Source organism: Megalobrama amblycephala, linkage group LG7 (assembly GCF_018812025.1).
Source record: "Megalobrama amblycephala isolate DHTTF-2021 linkage group LG7, ASM1881202v1, whole genome shotgun sequence".
NCBI lineage: Eukaryota > Metazoa > Chordata > Actinopteri > Cypriniformes > Xenocyprididae > Megalobrama > Megalobrama amblycephala.
Window position 1 is genome coordinate 23,947,758 of NC_063050.1, and position 15,265 is coordinate 23,963,022.

Consider the following 15,265-nt stretch of genomic DNA (forward strand, 5'->3'; position numbering starts at 1 on the left):
ATAATGTTAAGGTTGAACCACTGTAGTCACATGAACTGTTTTAAATGTTTTTAGTAGCTTTCTGGGCATTAAAAGTGTCCAATATCTTGCTGGCAATGGAGGCCTCGCTGAGCCATCGGATTTTATCAAAAATATCTTAATTTGTGTTCTGAAGATGAAACGAAGGTCTTACGGGTGTGGAACGACATGAGGGTGAGTAATAAATGACAGAATTTTCATTTTTGGTTGAACCCTTTAAGATTTTTTTTGTGAATTTGACCCATGATCTTTTGCTGTTTAGTTACACAGCTAGTACTTTGATAATTATGGTCCGATCCAATGATGAGTTTGAAAATGTCAGTCATGGCAGATTTTAGACAAATGCAAATACTAATGACCCAGTCATGAAATGACAGGTGAGCAAAAACTGCATCATTCATATGACAAGGTCAGAGGTCAGCCGTTTAGGAAAGGGATAAAAGCAGGCCAATTAGAGGGAACGTGTATATTTGCATACAACACTTCTAGAGTGAGTGGCCTTTAACATGAGGTGCACTCTAACAAGAGTGTGTGTGTGTGTGTTGGGGTGAGGGGAGCGAAATAAGCACCAAGTGCAAAAATCCTGGCTGAAACTACACAAGAAGGAGCGAAACATGTCTCTTAATGAAGCAAGGCGCAGTCCTCGGCTATAATTTTCAAAGGCGCGCAAAAAGATTAAAGTCAAAGGAGTCTCCCAATGGCTTCGAGCCTGCATTTCTTTGAAAAGCACCCCCAGTGCACAGAATCTCGAACCCCCCCTTCCCCAACACACGCACGACCCACCCCGCTGTCTTCCTTTCTCTTTCTCTCAAATAACTGAAGCTGCACTTTAGCCACCAAATCTCCCCCCTGATCCCATCATTAAAAGAACACTAGTGAGGGGCTTTGCACACAAGTTGGCGAGCCTGTATGGTACAATCGCGGGGCTCAGTGTTAAACAGCCACCTTCTCTCTGTGAAATAGGGGTAACAGCCTTAATGTGTGTGCGGGTACGTACACACTTTGATATGCACGCTCTCAAACACGTACGCGCCCTCCACGAGACAAGCGCACTCCCGACTCACGAACCAATAGTGTACTCTATGTGTATGTTTCAACACACTCACACATACAGGCATGTACAATAGGATGAATAATTGATTGTCATGGGGGCTTCATGTGTTAAGAACAGAGGAGGCGTGCCAGTAGCGTTTTCACTTCAAATTTGTATTGTCTTTAGTCTCCGCCAGTCATCAGCATATCTAACACCTGCCTCAGTCAGATGTCTAGTGGTGCCTAAGCCTGGAACCCGCTTTCATCTCTGCACTGTTACTGAAACACAAAAAAAGTATGCGTTAAAAAAAAAAAAAATCATACCACCACACTGTTTCAAGAGATCATTATCTATCAAGGAAACCAGGACACAAGTTTGATAGCTCAGCTCACACCAGCTCTCTCTCTCTCTCTCTCTCTCTCTGTATAATATATATGTGGGCTAACCTTTGTTTGATCGTGTTAGCGTCTAAAATATTTTTCAAAAACAGAGAAAAGGTTCTTGACAGCTATTGTAAAAAAGGTGAATCAATGTACAAAAGAAAAGCCAAAGATTTCTTACACATCAGTAACAGTAACTACAGTATTGTGCAAATTTCAAATAAATAATCTTTGTCCGTATGCATTAAACATTAGCAATTAAAAAGTGTAAGTTTCAGGCTATGTAAAAGGCAGACTGCGGGTCTCAATTTTTTTTAAGGAACTGCCCCAACTTCCTTTCCTGTTTAACAGGATAAACAGCCTCTTATTTGTGCGGGAGGGCAACGGCCTATGGTGATGTCAAAATATGCAAAATATCATAGAGCAAGAAATGTTTTTTTTTTTTTTTCTTCCTAGATTTGTTTCCTAAGCTCTCCTAATTTAGATGAATCAGTACAGAGTTGAAAGTATCACGAAAGTTTTGTATTAAATCTATACATATTCACATCTTTAATGACTCATGAAAGTCTGGTATGTTCTTTATAGCACCTGTTTAAAGGGTTAGTTCACTCAAAAATGAAAATTCAGTCATCACACTCTCATGTCGTTCCAAACCAGTACGATTTTCGTCAGTCTTTGAAACACAAATGAAGATATTTTAATGTAATCTGAGAGATTTCTGTCCCTCCGTTGACAGTCCACGCAACTACCACTTTGAAGATTCAAAAAGTTCAGAAAGAGATCATAGAGCTAATCCATATGAATTAAGCGGTTTAGTCCAAATTTTCTAAAGAAACATGATGGCTTTATATGATTAACAGATTTAATTTAGTCTTTTGTTCACATATTAACATTCATCAACTAACACATCAGTTGTGGTAAACAGAAGCTCAATCATGTTTGCTTGACGTGTGAGAACCAATGAAGTTCATTCACATGTGATACGCAGCATGTTTGAGCTTCCGCAAGAACCAATGAGGTTTGTTCTTGTGCGTCATTCAGGGTAGGTTGAGCTTCTGTTTATGTTCGCTGATCATTTTTCATATGTGAATAAAAGCCTAAATTCAATCTGTTTGCCATATAAAGCAATTGTGTCTCTTCAGAAAATCTGGGCTAAACCACTCAATTCATATGGATTAGTTTTACAATCTCTTTGTTTCTTTCTTTTAAAGCGTCAAAGTGGTAGTTGTGTAGATTGTCAATGGAGGGACAGAAAGCGCTCAGATTTCATTAAAAATATCTTCATTTGTGTTCTGAAGATGAACGAAAGTCTTATGGGTTTGGAACGACATGAGGGTAAGTAAATGATGACAGAATTTATATTTTTTGTGTGAACTAACCCTGTAATGGTGTTTCTTCAACTTCAGGAAATTTTATGTCTCAGATTTTTATTAAAACTAACTGGTTTCAACTTTTTTTTGTGAAATGGAGATCACAAAAAAGAAAAAGAAAAAAGAAGAAGAAGAAGAAGAAAAAAAAAAAAAAAAACGGTTTCACATTCTTTACCCACGTCTTAGACAGACTTTCAAACTTAAAGGGTTAGTTCACCCAAAAATGAACTTTCTGTCATTAAGTACGCACCATCCTGCTGTTCCACACCCCTAAGACCTTTAATCATCTTCGGAACACAAATTAAGATATTTTTGATGAAATCCAAGTGTTTTTTTTTATTTTTATCCTCAATAGAAAGTAATGAAATTACTACATTCAAGATCCAGAAAAGTAGTAAAAACTTAGTTAAAATAATAAACGTGACTACAGTGGTTCAATCTTAATGTTATTAAGCGACGAGAATACTTTTTTGCGCAAAGACAAAACAAAAATAACGACTTTATTCCACAAATTCATCTCTCCCCTGTCAGTCTCATATGCTATTTACGTTGCAGTGCTTCCAGGACATGGCACGACATGAGGGTGGCTAATTAATGACAGAAATTTCATTTTTGGGTGAACTAACCATTTAAACAAAATCTTAAAAAAAAAAAAAAAAACATTAATATAAAAAATTATTTTTATGTGTTTAAAACTGTGATAATCTAAAGAAAGAGCGACAGAAACCATTTCAATATTAATTGTATAATTTTTCATTTTAAATTATTAATTAAAGTATTATCAATTACATTTAATTGTATTTAGAATGCATAAAAGCTAACTGTGAAAATAGCCTTAGCAAAAGAGTTGTTAATTTTATTCCAAATGTCATGTATGCATACGGACAATATTAGTAGACAAATTTACTTACGGGCCAAAAGTGCCACCAACACCTTTAAGTTTGCTGCGAGATAATTTCCTTTGCAGCTAAACTGTGATATCAAACTCAAACAATCTGATATTTCTTCTTGAACTTCTTCTTGAAAGTGCAGTTTGTTAAACATAGTTATAGTAAAACTAAATTCAAATACTAAAACTTGACTCGCATTGTGGCATGACCTCAAACAAACTGCGTGTGCACTCCATGGACTGGAAATGTGGTATAAAGTGTAAACAGTGATGCAAAATTGAACAGAGAGGCCATCGTTGGGAGTAAGATTCATCCCGCTCAAGTGTGTAGACATTTCGCCTTGGGCACCAAGTCCTGCCACTATGACATCACATGGGGCCTGGTAGTCAACTATCAAAGAAGAAGAGTGGGATCGTCTGGGGCCTAACGTATTCATCAATGGCAAAATATTTATACACGCCATTCCCTGAAAGGATATCTCCTTTTAAAAACCACAGCCTATTGGCACCACATGAAGAGCAACAAGCCATCAAAAAGACCAGAGAATTAAAAATACAAAACACGGCAATGTTGAAAAACAAGAAACTTCATAAAATGCAGAAATTCTCTTGTCGAAGTAATTAAAAAAAAAAGATGCCATTGAATTAAGTTGCATGTTGCTTTTTTGACTAGGCAACCTTAGATTTGATGAAGTGCTGTCTGGCTGATCAATAGGATAGAGCTCCAGGTGGTATTCTTAATTAAGATAATTTATGAAGCTGTTACAATGGGGATGCATTACAAATAGCCCTCCACACAGCTTTATACTCAGCCTGCGCTACAGTGTACTGGCTTCAATTTTAGACTTCAACGTAATGTATTTGAATACAGTGGAGTACAAACAATCACCAACCTCCTGAAGTAGGCGTAATGCCTCAAATATGTAGAAAAAAAAAAGTGTAAATGAAAGTATAATGGATTTAAAGTTAATGATTTAGTAAAATCCTTCTATAATACCTCAGTTCTCTATTTAAGGGCACTGATGCATCTGTGATGCCTTCATGATCTGCGTTGTCTTGTCAAATGGAGTATTTCACCTGTAGAGCATCAGTCAGAATAGCAGAAGGAAAGTCATATTGGCTGGGGATACAGTCCTATTCCCCTGGGGTCAGTGACATCACTCTTAGCACTTCTCAAGCTCTATTGGCAGTTTTGACAAAGACACAATTAGCTTGGGAAGTTTCACGGATCTGTGGTCGCCGTGAGATCAATGACCCTTGTGGAGACATATCTATAGACACGTGTGAGCCGTCTTCAGTGTTAATTGGTTATGAATATTCTGTAAAAGGCACACCATCTGGGCTATAATTGCCTTTTTGGAATGATATAAACATTTCTGGAAGGTTTGCATTTAACTTGTCCACCATAGAAAGATTTTCTTGAGCACCAAATCAGCATATTAGAATGATTTCTAAAGTATAGGATTGATCTATAAATGACTTTTTAAAATATATTAAAAATAAAAATAATTGTTTTACATTTTATATTGTGAAATATTTTTTTTTTTCAATTTAACTCTTTTCTAATTTATTATATTTTAAAATGAAATTTATTCATCTGATGGCAATGCTGTATTTACAGCATATCATTACTCCAGTCTTCAGTGTCACATGATCCTTCAGAAATCATTCTAACACACTGATTTGGTGCTCTAGAAATATTTATTATCAGTGTTAAAAAAGGTTGTTGCATTCATGAGTGAATTGTGTTGGGACTACTATTTTGAAAAGGAAGTCAGAACTGTTGATTTTGTATCTGACGTGTTTTATTCTGATGTAGGCTGCATCCGAAAACTGGAAAATGCTGCCTTCCTCCGCTGAAAAATCCAGCTAAAACCAGCCTAAGATGGTTGGAAGCTGGAAGTAGCTGGTTTTAACTGGTCTTTAGCCTAAGCTGGTTGGAAGCTGGAAGTAGCTGGTTTTAACTGGTCTCCCAGCCTGGGTTAGCTGGTGTTCAGTTGGTTTAAGCTGGTTTCCCAGCCTCCCAGTCTCCTAGCTAACGAAAACCCCCCTAAAACCAGCTATGACCAGGCTGGGAGACCAGCTAAAACCAGCCTGACCAGCTTAGGTTGGTTTTAGCTGGAATTTTCAGCAGGGCGAGGACACATTTCAAGGTAGGAAGGCATCAAGGCACATCTGATCAATTTTGGAAGGCAGCATAGATCCTTCTCTGCCTTTGATATCCCACAATCCTGTGCATTCCATTCTGTGACAGTAAAAAATAAGATGGCATCTGAAAGTTACGTTTGCTTGTCATTTTGTGTGTAAATGTATATTTTTGACCAACATTTTCCACTTTTTGTCATTATTAGCGAGAAATTACTAGTGTAGTAATTAAATATTTGTGTAGTTTTCACCAAAAATCGTGCTATTTTGTTGTAGATCATTAAACTGTTACGCTGCCTCAGAAGTCTGTCTGAAATCAGTTTCGTGAGGTGCCTTCATGCACAAACAATGCCTTACAAGTCATTGCCTGATAAGGAAGTGAGCCAACAAGTCAGCTGCCTAGGTTTTTGGATGCAGCCACAATAGAGTACCTCAGAGATGACGTGTTTTTGTATGCAAAATCCGGAAGCGAGTTAGCATTTCAGGACTTCCGGTTCCATCGCCATAAAGTCTATGGGTTTTTTTAATTGGTTTTTACTAAATCGCCTGAAATAAGGTCTGTGGTTAACAAAGCCTCTAATTATAATTACGTTTTGATCTATGACATAAAACACACCGGTTATAACCGGCTTGTCATTTTTTAAACCTTTATTGTGTCTTAAAAACGGCGGTTGCTAACAAGTTGCTATAAGGGACTACTTCCTTTAGCGGGGACTTTAGACGTCATCATGACAAACAGGATATTTGGACAGCATTTCTCATGAAAAAGTGGATAAGTATTCATACACAGCGCAAATCATAATCAGCGAGCATGTTTTTAAATAAAGTTGTTTTCTAAATAAAGTTTCAGGAAGCTTGGTGGTGACAACGTTGATCCGCGACCATGGTGTGCTGTAGTCCGTTTATAGCCTAGTGCTAGCTTTTTATATCTGACGACTTTATTTAGGCTTCAAAATGTATAAATGTTGTGTTAACTTGTAAAGATTATCTTGATAGACAAAACGTGTAAGTGTCATAGTCCTTCGTTTAACACAGAGCATATTTTTTGCAATTTTCCAAAAGTCTATGGGAAAAATAGATAGGCTTTCGATTGAGGGAACCCGTGCGCCGCTAACTTCCAGGTTGGCCAACAAAAACACGGTACTCTATGTGTGAGAACGGAAATGACGTGTAAACAAGATGGATGAAGTTCGTTACTCCGGTTTTGTGTGCTTTTATTGTTTTAAAACTCCTGACAGTCACTACAAAGTTGTGCTACTTAATATTCTGGTGAACTGTTTTTCAGGATTCTTTGATGAATAGAAAGTTTAAAAGAACAGCATTTATTTAAAATCCATTTTTTTGTAACAAATGTAAAAGATTTTCCTGTCAATTTTGATCTATTTCATGTATCCTTGCTGAATAAAAGTACTATTTTCTTTAAAAGAAGAAGAAGAAGAAATCTTACCCCAAATTTTGAATAGTAGCATATACACAGTAAACACTGTCATATCATTATGGTAAAAAGTTTTACTTAAAGTTTTAGATGTTAAGTGCTAGATTTACAACAAAATATATAGCCATTTCTGTGTCTATGCCTCAGAATCACACTCTGTCACATCTACTAAATTACACTTAGCTGATATCACCTGAATCAGCAGCAGCACATACAAAGACGGACTGGTTTGTTGTTCTCACATAAAACCTTAAAATCTTATACTGGAGTTTTTTTTACCCAGTATAAAAAGGTTATTTTGAAAGAAAAAAAAACTTCATTCCAGTGCATGACACTCAGAGACATAAGATAGCAGAGTAGGCAAGATGCTGTTAAAACCTGAAAAAGTCAGTTTGGAGCGACAACACTGCATGCTTATGCTAGCAGAAAAACGCTTAAACGCGTCTACATGAATATGTGTTATGTGTGTGAAGAGCCTGACAACAAAGCAGCACTGTTTTTTCCCCCTTCTTTTTTTGATGAGGATACACAGCAGCGATAGAGCCCTAACAACAAGGTGCACCAGGATAAGTGGCTCCCAGAATGCTCCGTTGTGATTTTCTCAAATAAGTGTGCGCTGACGGTATGACACCCGTGGCATGCTTAACAGTAAAGAATCTATTAAATTCAATGAACCCATATTTTCTCATTCTACATATAAGCTATATTTATTTCCTCCTCTTTAATGCCTAAATAGGTCTCATTCATGTTCATTCAGTATCAGATTATCAACCTAGTCATTATGACCCTGGCATCAGTCCATCGCTGGATCAGTTTCTTGGAATGCCAGACAATCCAACGCTTAAACACTTCTCCGTAATTGTTCCCCTCTCTTGTAACAGTAACATTCCATCACTTGCCATTAGTGCCCGTCACCCAGTAAAAGCTAATCTTTTATTCTGTTTTTCAATTATTGTAGAGTGCACACTTAAATAGGGAGGCGGAGATAATGAAATTAACTTCCGAACTTAAAGCAATTCTCTGTGGCACAATGATCAGATATTCTCTCAGCCTGGAAAATATATGCAAATTTTATGCGTCGATCATTTGTTATTACCATTGCAGCAACATAAAACAGAGTTTTCTTGAACAATTAGACTTAAAATAGTGCATATTAATTAGCCAGGGGATTGCAGACATGAATATTAAAATTGTGTAATAGAGCGCCCTGTACTTTTGACATTAGAACACTGATGTGGGTGTGACAGAATCGTGTATTTGTTTGTATTCCGAGGGCCTTGAGATCTCAAAGGCGTCCCATGTACATGAAAAGAAATATGAGCCCAACAGTTTTCGTAATGGGTTATAGCTCTTGTCTGCCAAGGGAAGATAATTGCACATAGATGCTCACATTTAAACCTCTCATTTACTTCTGCACTTCTTGTCTTGCTTGTTTGTCTGTTTGTGTTCTTTTGTTCTTCAAGCTAAATTCCATCACAGGGAGTGCACTGTGTGCAAAATATAGATTCTTCCTTTAATCTTTTGTGTGCGTTTTCTGTGTGTGTGTTTTAATAAAACTCTTTTGTAACATGGCAAATAACATTGTCTTACATTTAAAACCTTTTAAAAAAGATTCCAGTATTTATTTATTCATTTATTGCTCACAAAATGCATTAAAACCCTGGAAATGTTTCTATTTGCATAAAAGTAAATAAGGTAGTTATTGTCATTAGGTCTGGTGACACATTTGAACAAATCACCCAGATTCCAGGGCCTCCGGCACAAGACAGCGGCCCCGCCCCTCCCATCCGTCACTAGCGGCAATCTCCCTGAGGGGACACCCTCGTGACACCCATAATGGTTGTTTGATGGCCCCCATAAAAGAAGTCAATGTATTGATGGAAGCCCTTTGAGGACAAACCTTATTTGTATGTGGATCAATCCAGTCAATTCATAGAAGGGAACCATAAGGAAGTAGAAAGCGGACTTCAATGATGACATTACACCTGTGACCTCACAGCTTTCTCTTCGAATTTTGATGACAGAGACAGTCTGTTTTCATGATAGTGTGTTGCATTTTTATTAAATCATTGAATCCCTCACAATCAGATTACCATCTTCCAGATTAAATTGCATTGTCTACAATTTGTCTGTGCAACCTAGGAATGCTTTATCAGCCTATATTTTTGCTGACACATTTGCATCTTGAGCACATTGACGCCAATTCTAAATTCAAAACATTCAAAAAAGAAAGAAAAAGAAAACATAGAGCAATACTCTGAATCGGAAAAGAAATATGATAATTTTTCTATTTCCATTTTACCTTAATATATTAATTTAAAAGACCCTTTTCCATGTAAAACATCATCTCAGTAACCAACTGATGTAATACTGTCTATAAATAAATAAATAAGGCCTGTGAAGGAAAGACCCACCAGACAAGCTCTAAAGGGAAGTATCAATACTGCAGAAGTCTTGAAGAGAGAGAGAGAAGTCAAAGTTAACGTTTCAGTCTGCTCTCCACCAAAGTGCTAAGAACAACGACTCGGTTGCATCACTTTAAAATGAGGGCAGAAATCATGTCTACCTTTATTAAGAACTTCAAATGAGGCCACTATGAGAAGGATTTCAAAGAAAAAACAGAAAAGGGCATACTTACTGAATTCAAGCGGACAGTAACAAGTCTGTGCGAGCTCGAAGTTTGGATGAAATAAGTTTGGATGATTTCATGATATGACACCAGGAAACTTAATGCAACATGACATAATGAACACAGGCTGGTCAGGTACTTTTACTCCGTAGACTCAAAACACAGTTGTGATCCACAAGCTGCCATTACATTAATCTCATATAGTACCTGGCTCTGCGTTCCTCGGCCTCACATTGAATTTAACTAATGAGACCCCGTGATTTCTTGCAGATTCTCTTCTCTCAGTCCAATCCCAACTTGATGAACAAAGCAGACCCCTTCATTTGTGCACAGAATCTGTAACACTCTCCGAGGAGGCCACCAACCAAAGGAAAGAATGAAGATATAGGACGAAAAGAGGAAAAAGGTGTTGTCCTGGACCAATAAAGCTTCCAGAGTCAGGTTAGTATTCCTCAACAGTTAAAAAAAAAAAAAAAAAGATGCTAAAAACCTCAGGATTTATCGTAGAAGTGGGACGCCAATAGTGATGAGTCTTAGGTGAGGGCAACAGGAAGTTTTGGAGAAAGTTTGAGTGTAGTCCAAAGCGAGGTCCTATGGAAGGGAAGGAAAGAGCCCCAGTGCCTGCCTGCTCCAAAAGAGGATGTGATGAGACTGCATAGCTAATGAGCTCGCCGGCTCCAGAGAACCCCGGCTTTTCTTATTCTCGTTCATCATTAATTCAGCAACGTTGATAATTTCATTAGATTGCCACCATTTTTTTTTTTTTCCTTCGGTTATCAATAATTGATGCGCACGTCTCCTGGACCTGGGCAGTCCCTGTGCACGCTTTCACGCATGTGTGTGGTAACTGTGATATGGGCACACCTAAACACAGTACCTTTTCCACGCATACACCCAGCACACTCCAAATACACACACACACACACACACACACGGCCGAGCTCTGCAAAGGCAGCGCAGGGGATAAAACATATGGCAGTCGTCAAAATGAAGCAGCGCTTCAGGTAAATAAAACAGTACCTGGCAAATACTGGAGAGTTCTCATCTGGCGCTGTGGCAAAAGCACAGAGAAAACCGCCAGGGCAGTAAAACAAACACACAGAGCCAGACGAGCAGCCAGCCGATCTCCCTGCAAGCTTTCAACAGCCAAGCTGTGGGATTACTCTAATCACATTTATTTATTAACCCTCAATTAAGAATGGAAGTCTTACGGCTCATGTTAGTTTAGGGAGAACACTGGGATCTGCAATGCACATAATTGACAGGCAGGGCTTATTCTTAGTTCAAACCGTTTTGGCTGATTAAGTATAAGCCTTTCATCTGTAGATACAATGCTATTAATTAAATCATTAAAAGAATTATACACTTGTGAGAGAGGGGATTTAAAAAAAAAGGAAAACCAAATGAGAAGCTGCCTTGCAATAACTCCTGAAATATTCATTAATAAAAAAAAAAAAAGATTGCTTAAATTTAATGACAGGGATTACATGTGTAGAGACTGTCTCCGTTTCGCCAAGCCTGCCCCTTAACACAAACCCTCCTCCCTCCATTTGATTACTTGATAAAGAGATTAAATAAGAGAGCAGAGCACACAATTTGCACGCAGGCTTTGATGCATAGATTGTGCTCTCATATAGCTGATATAGGTCATATAGCTCTACATACAAAGACAGTACAGTATCTCGAAGTAAACACTAAAGAAGAAGCACAACGTTAAAGAGAGATCCCAAAAAAGTCAATTGTGTCATCATTTAGTCACCCTCATGTTGTTCCAAACCTGTATGACTTTCTTTCTTATGTTGATAACCATTGATTTACATTGTATTCCACTGTATACATGAAGGTGACATGAGTGTGAGTAATGATGACAGAATTTTCTTTTTTGGGTGAACAATTTCTTTCTAAAGTGTCAACACTCTTTTTTTTACTGTTTTCACACTGTGGCAAAAGCAATATTTAATTGCGTTGATCAAATGGGACCAGTGTTGTATTCTGAGAAGTTTGTTCTATGTTATCGTTTGTCTCTACACTCTTTGATAGTTTCGAGGCTTTGTTATTGGGTTTAAACTTCAGACATCAGATCATAGATGGATCTTGTTTGATCAACTTACTGATACCCTTTTCCTTCTTCATCTTTCACATGGATGTGCATCCACACACACATGTAGATAAACCAACTCTTCTTATGGAAAGTGACAGTAGCCTGCCAAGTACACCATGTCCAGATCATTACTCTGCTTTGAGCTGGTCTTCTCACCACAGCTTGTAAAAAAAGTTTGAACAAAGTGCACCACAAAAAGTGATTCTGCTTGTTCTGGTTGCCTAAAGCAGAGCATTTTATTCAGCCAAAACTTGACTGAAATGATCAGAAGGGTCAAAACTTGCCTCACCTCACACAAAACCGAGCACTACTGAATACAAATATGTGCTAAATTAAAATCACCTTCTGAAGATTTGCTATTAATGACCAACTTGAATCTATGGAATTTGTTTACAACGCCTGTTCACACCTCAGTAAAAAAACCCCAAAAAAAACAATTGTGAGATAAAGTTTGCATAAGAAACCTCTGTGCAGAAATAGTCACAATTACAAGAAACAATCACAATTGCAAGATATTGTTAGTTTGTTTGTATAAACCCTGTTTCCACTTTAGAGTAAAACAATAAAAAAGTTATGTTTAAATTAGAAATAAAATTTCTAAGTGATATAACATTGCAACTGCGAGAAATAAAGTCACAATGGCAAGATATAAAGTCACATTACGAGGTATAAAGTCACAAATGGGAGATAAAACTCGCATTTATGAGAAGCATTCACAAACTCAAGATATAGTCACAGTTTGTTTGTATAGATCTTATGCGCCAGAGAAACAAGCATGTAGCCATCTTTAGAATTTTGTCTTTAACCCTTTGACGCGTACGATCACACCGGTGTGATCAGTCTTGTCTGACCCCAGGAGCGTACGATCACACCGGTGTGATTAGAACGTTCAGCGCATCACGTGAGACGGACGCGCGCAGCGCTTTTCATATATTACATATATGCAGTGTTTTCAACCAAATAATGTTTATTTTAGGGTTCAGACATTTAAATACACATGAGTACTAACAAAACAATATATTTAGAGTTTGTAAAATACACAATGATGTCTATAGGAGCGGAAATAACAACCATTTCCATTATAATTAGACGACACGTTATATTCATATCAGATACACATTGTGAAAGTAACTTTAAAGCTTACTCTATTCTTCCCCAGTTCACCGACTCACTTACTTTCATGTATTTCGGGAGAAGTGGATAAATTAACGTGTTGTAAATCCAACAGATCCGATTCTCTGTGCGGCGCAAACTAACATGGCGGCGCCCATCGCGCATATGGCTCAACTAACGCGATCGTTATAAAGCTGTTTAAACAGCAAAACACATCCACTTGCACATTTTTGGCAATCGGAATATTAGATATTTCATGCTATAGTTAACAAATTTGTGAATATTTTGAATAAAAAAGGAAAAATTAAATGAAAGCAGATCATCATTCATACAATGCTGCGTACAGTGTCACGTAACAAGCAATGACGCGTCACCATGGAAACCATAAAGTGCTACGTTCTAAATAACGGTCGCCTTAAAAAACTCACGCTGGGGGGTCAGCCAGAATATTTTAAACTTACGTGCGAAAGGGTTAAACTTCCTTTTTTGTGGTAGCTCTGTATATTTCTTTGGCATCGCTGATGAAGAGTAATTAGCTGGTGAAGTGGATTTACTTATTGTAGAGTTAACGAAAGTTATCATGAGCATTGTAATGTTTAAAGTGGATGTCATAACAAATGTCAGTAGACCGGGAAGATTTTAAAACGGGTGGATCATTCATAAATCTGTAAGATCTTACCTTCATGCTGTGGAAACACAAACTGGAAACAATGTCTATAGAAAACCTGTTAAATAAGAAATAAACATTTTGTATGAAGTTGCAATTGTGAGAAATAAAGTCAGTATTGCGAGATATAAAATGGCATTGCAAGGTATAAAGTCAAAAATGTGAGTTAAAAAGTTGCACTTACAAGAAATAGTCATGATTGCTAGATAAAGTCACATTGCGAGATATAAAGTTGTAACTGTAAAAAACACAATTGCAAGATTGCAAAACGATATTGTGAGATATCGTCACAATTATATATAAAAAGTCACAATTGCTAGATATAAAGTTGCTTTGTGAGGTATGAAGTCACAATTGGGGGATTAAAAAGTGGCAATTATGAGGAAAAAAATTGTTGCATTTGAGAATTCTAAACCTTTCAGGCCATATGTTTCTGTGTCAAAGTATGTGTGCGGAATGCAAAAACAAAAACGACCCATATTCTGCAGCACTGCACAATCCCAAAAGTGTCGCACACTGTCACCACCACGCATACGCGACACTATTGTATATGAGATAGAGGATTGAACCCATTGGTGATTGTTGGATGATTGATGGCTCTGTGTTAAAGCAGATGAGACACACTCCGCCCCTACTGTAGTGAGACTGTTTGAGAGAGTGCCAGTAGCCCACCCATAGGGGGGCCTCACCGAGTTCTTCAAAAAGCCTGTGTGTGTGTGTGTGTCCTTCTCTGTTTGATCCCCCTGCAGAGGGTCAGGACACAGGGGATTGGTCTATAGATCAGTTTATGTGTGAATCTGTCTGGTGGTGGGTGGCTGGCGCAAACAATTGATGCTAAAAATAATGTTCAACACAGAACTGCTATGATGGAAGAATGAAATCAAGGGGAGAAAGTGTGAGTCTGATTGAGTGAAATATACATAGATTGTGTGTGTACATGCTCTTGAGGCCAGTTGATGAGGTTTGTAATATTTCACTTTCGCAAATCCAACCAACACCTTTGAGGCTGCCAAGGCCTGGTACTCACGGTGTTGGCAGTCTATTTTTCGATCAAATTAGACTATGGGGAGATGAAAACCAAACTTCACAAAGGATAACTTTGGGTAATTGCTATGATACTCCTGGTAAAAAAATAAAAGAATAAATAAATGGATAAATAACCCCTTTTGTGTATTGTTTTTCATCAACATCTGGTATCAAACAGGCTTCAGCCATACAGATGAAAGCCATGATAGAACAATTACATGCAGATCAGTCACACAACACAGACAAGTGTTCTGTTTTGGCATTTTCTTTCTCTTCTGATTTATTAACAACATTCCCTGTCAGGTTGGTGGTTATATTATTTTCTAATGCTTTCCAGATCTGATTTATTATAAAAATACTTAAATTGTTCATTTTTGATTATGTGAATTAGCATGATGTTTGTTAATATTATTATATTCACATATTATATTAATATATATTTGTGACCTGTGCTGGCAA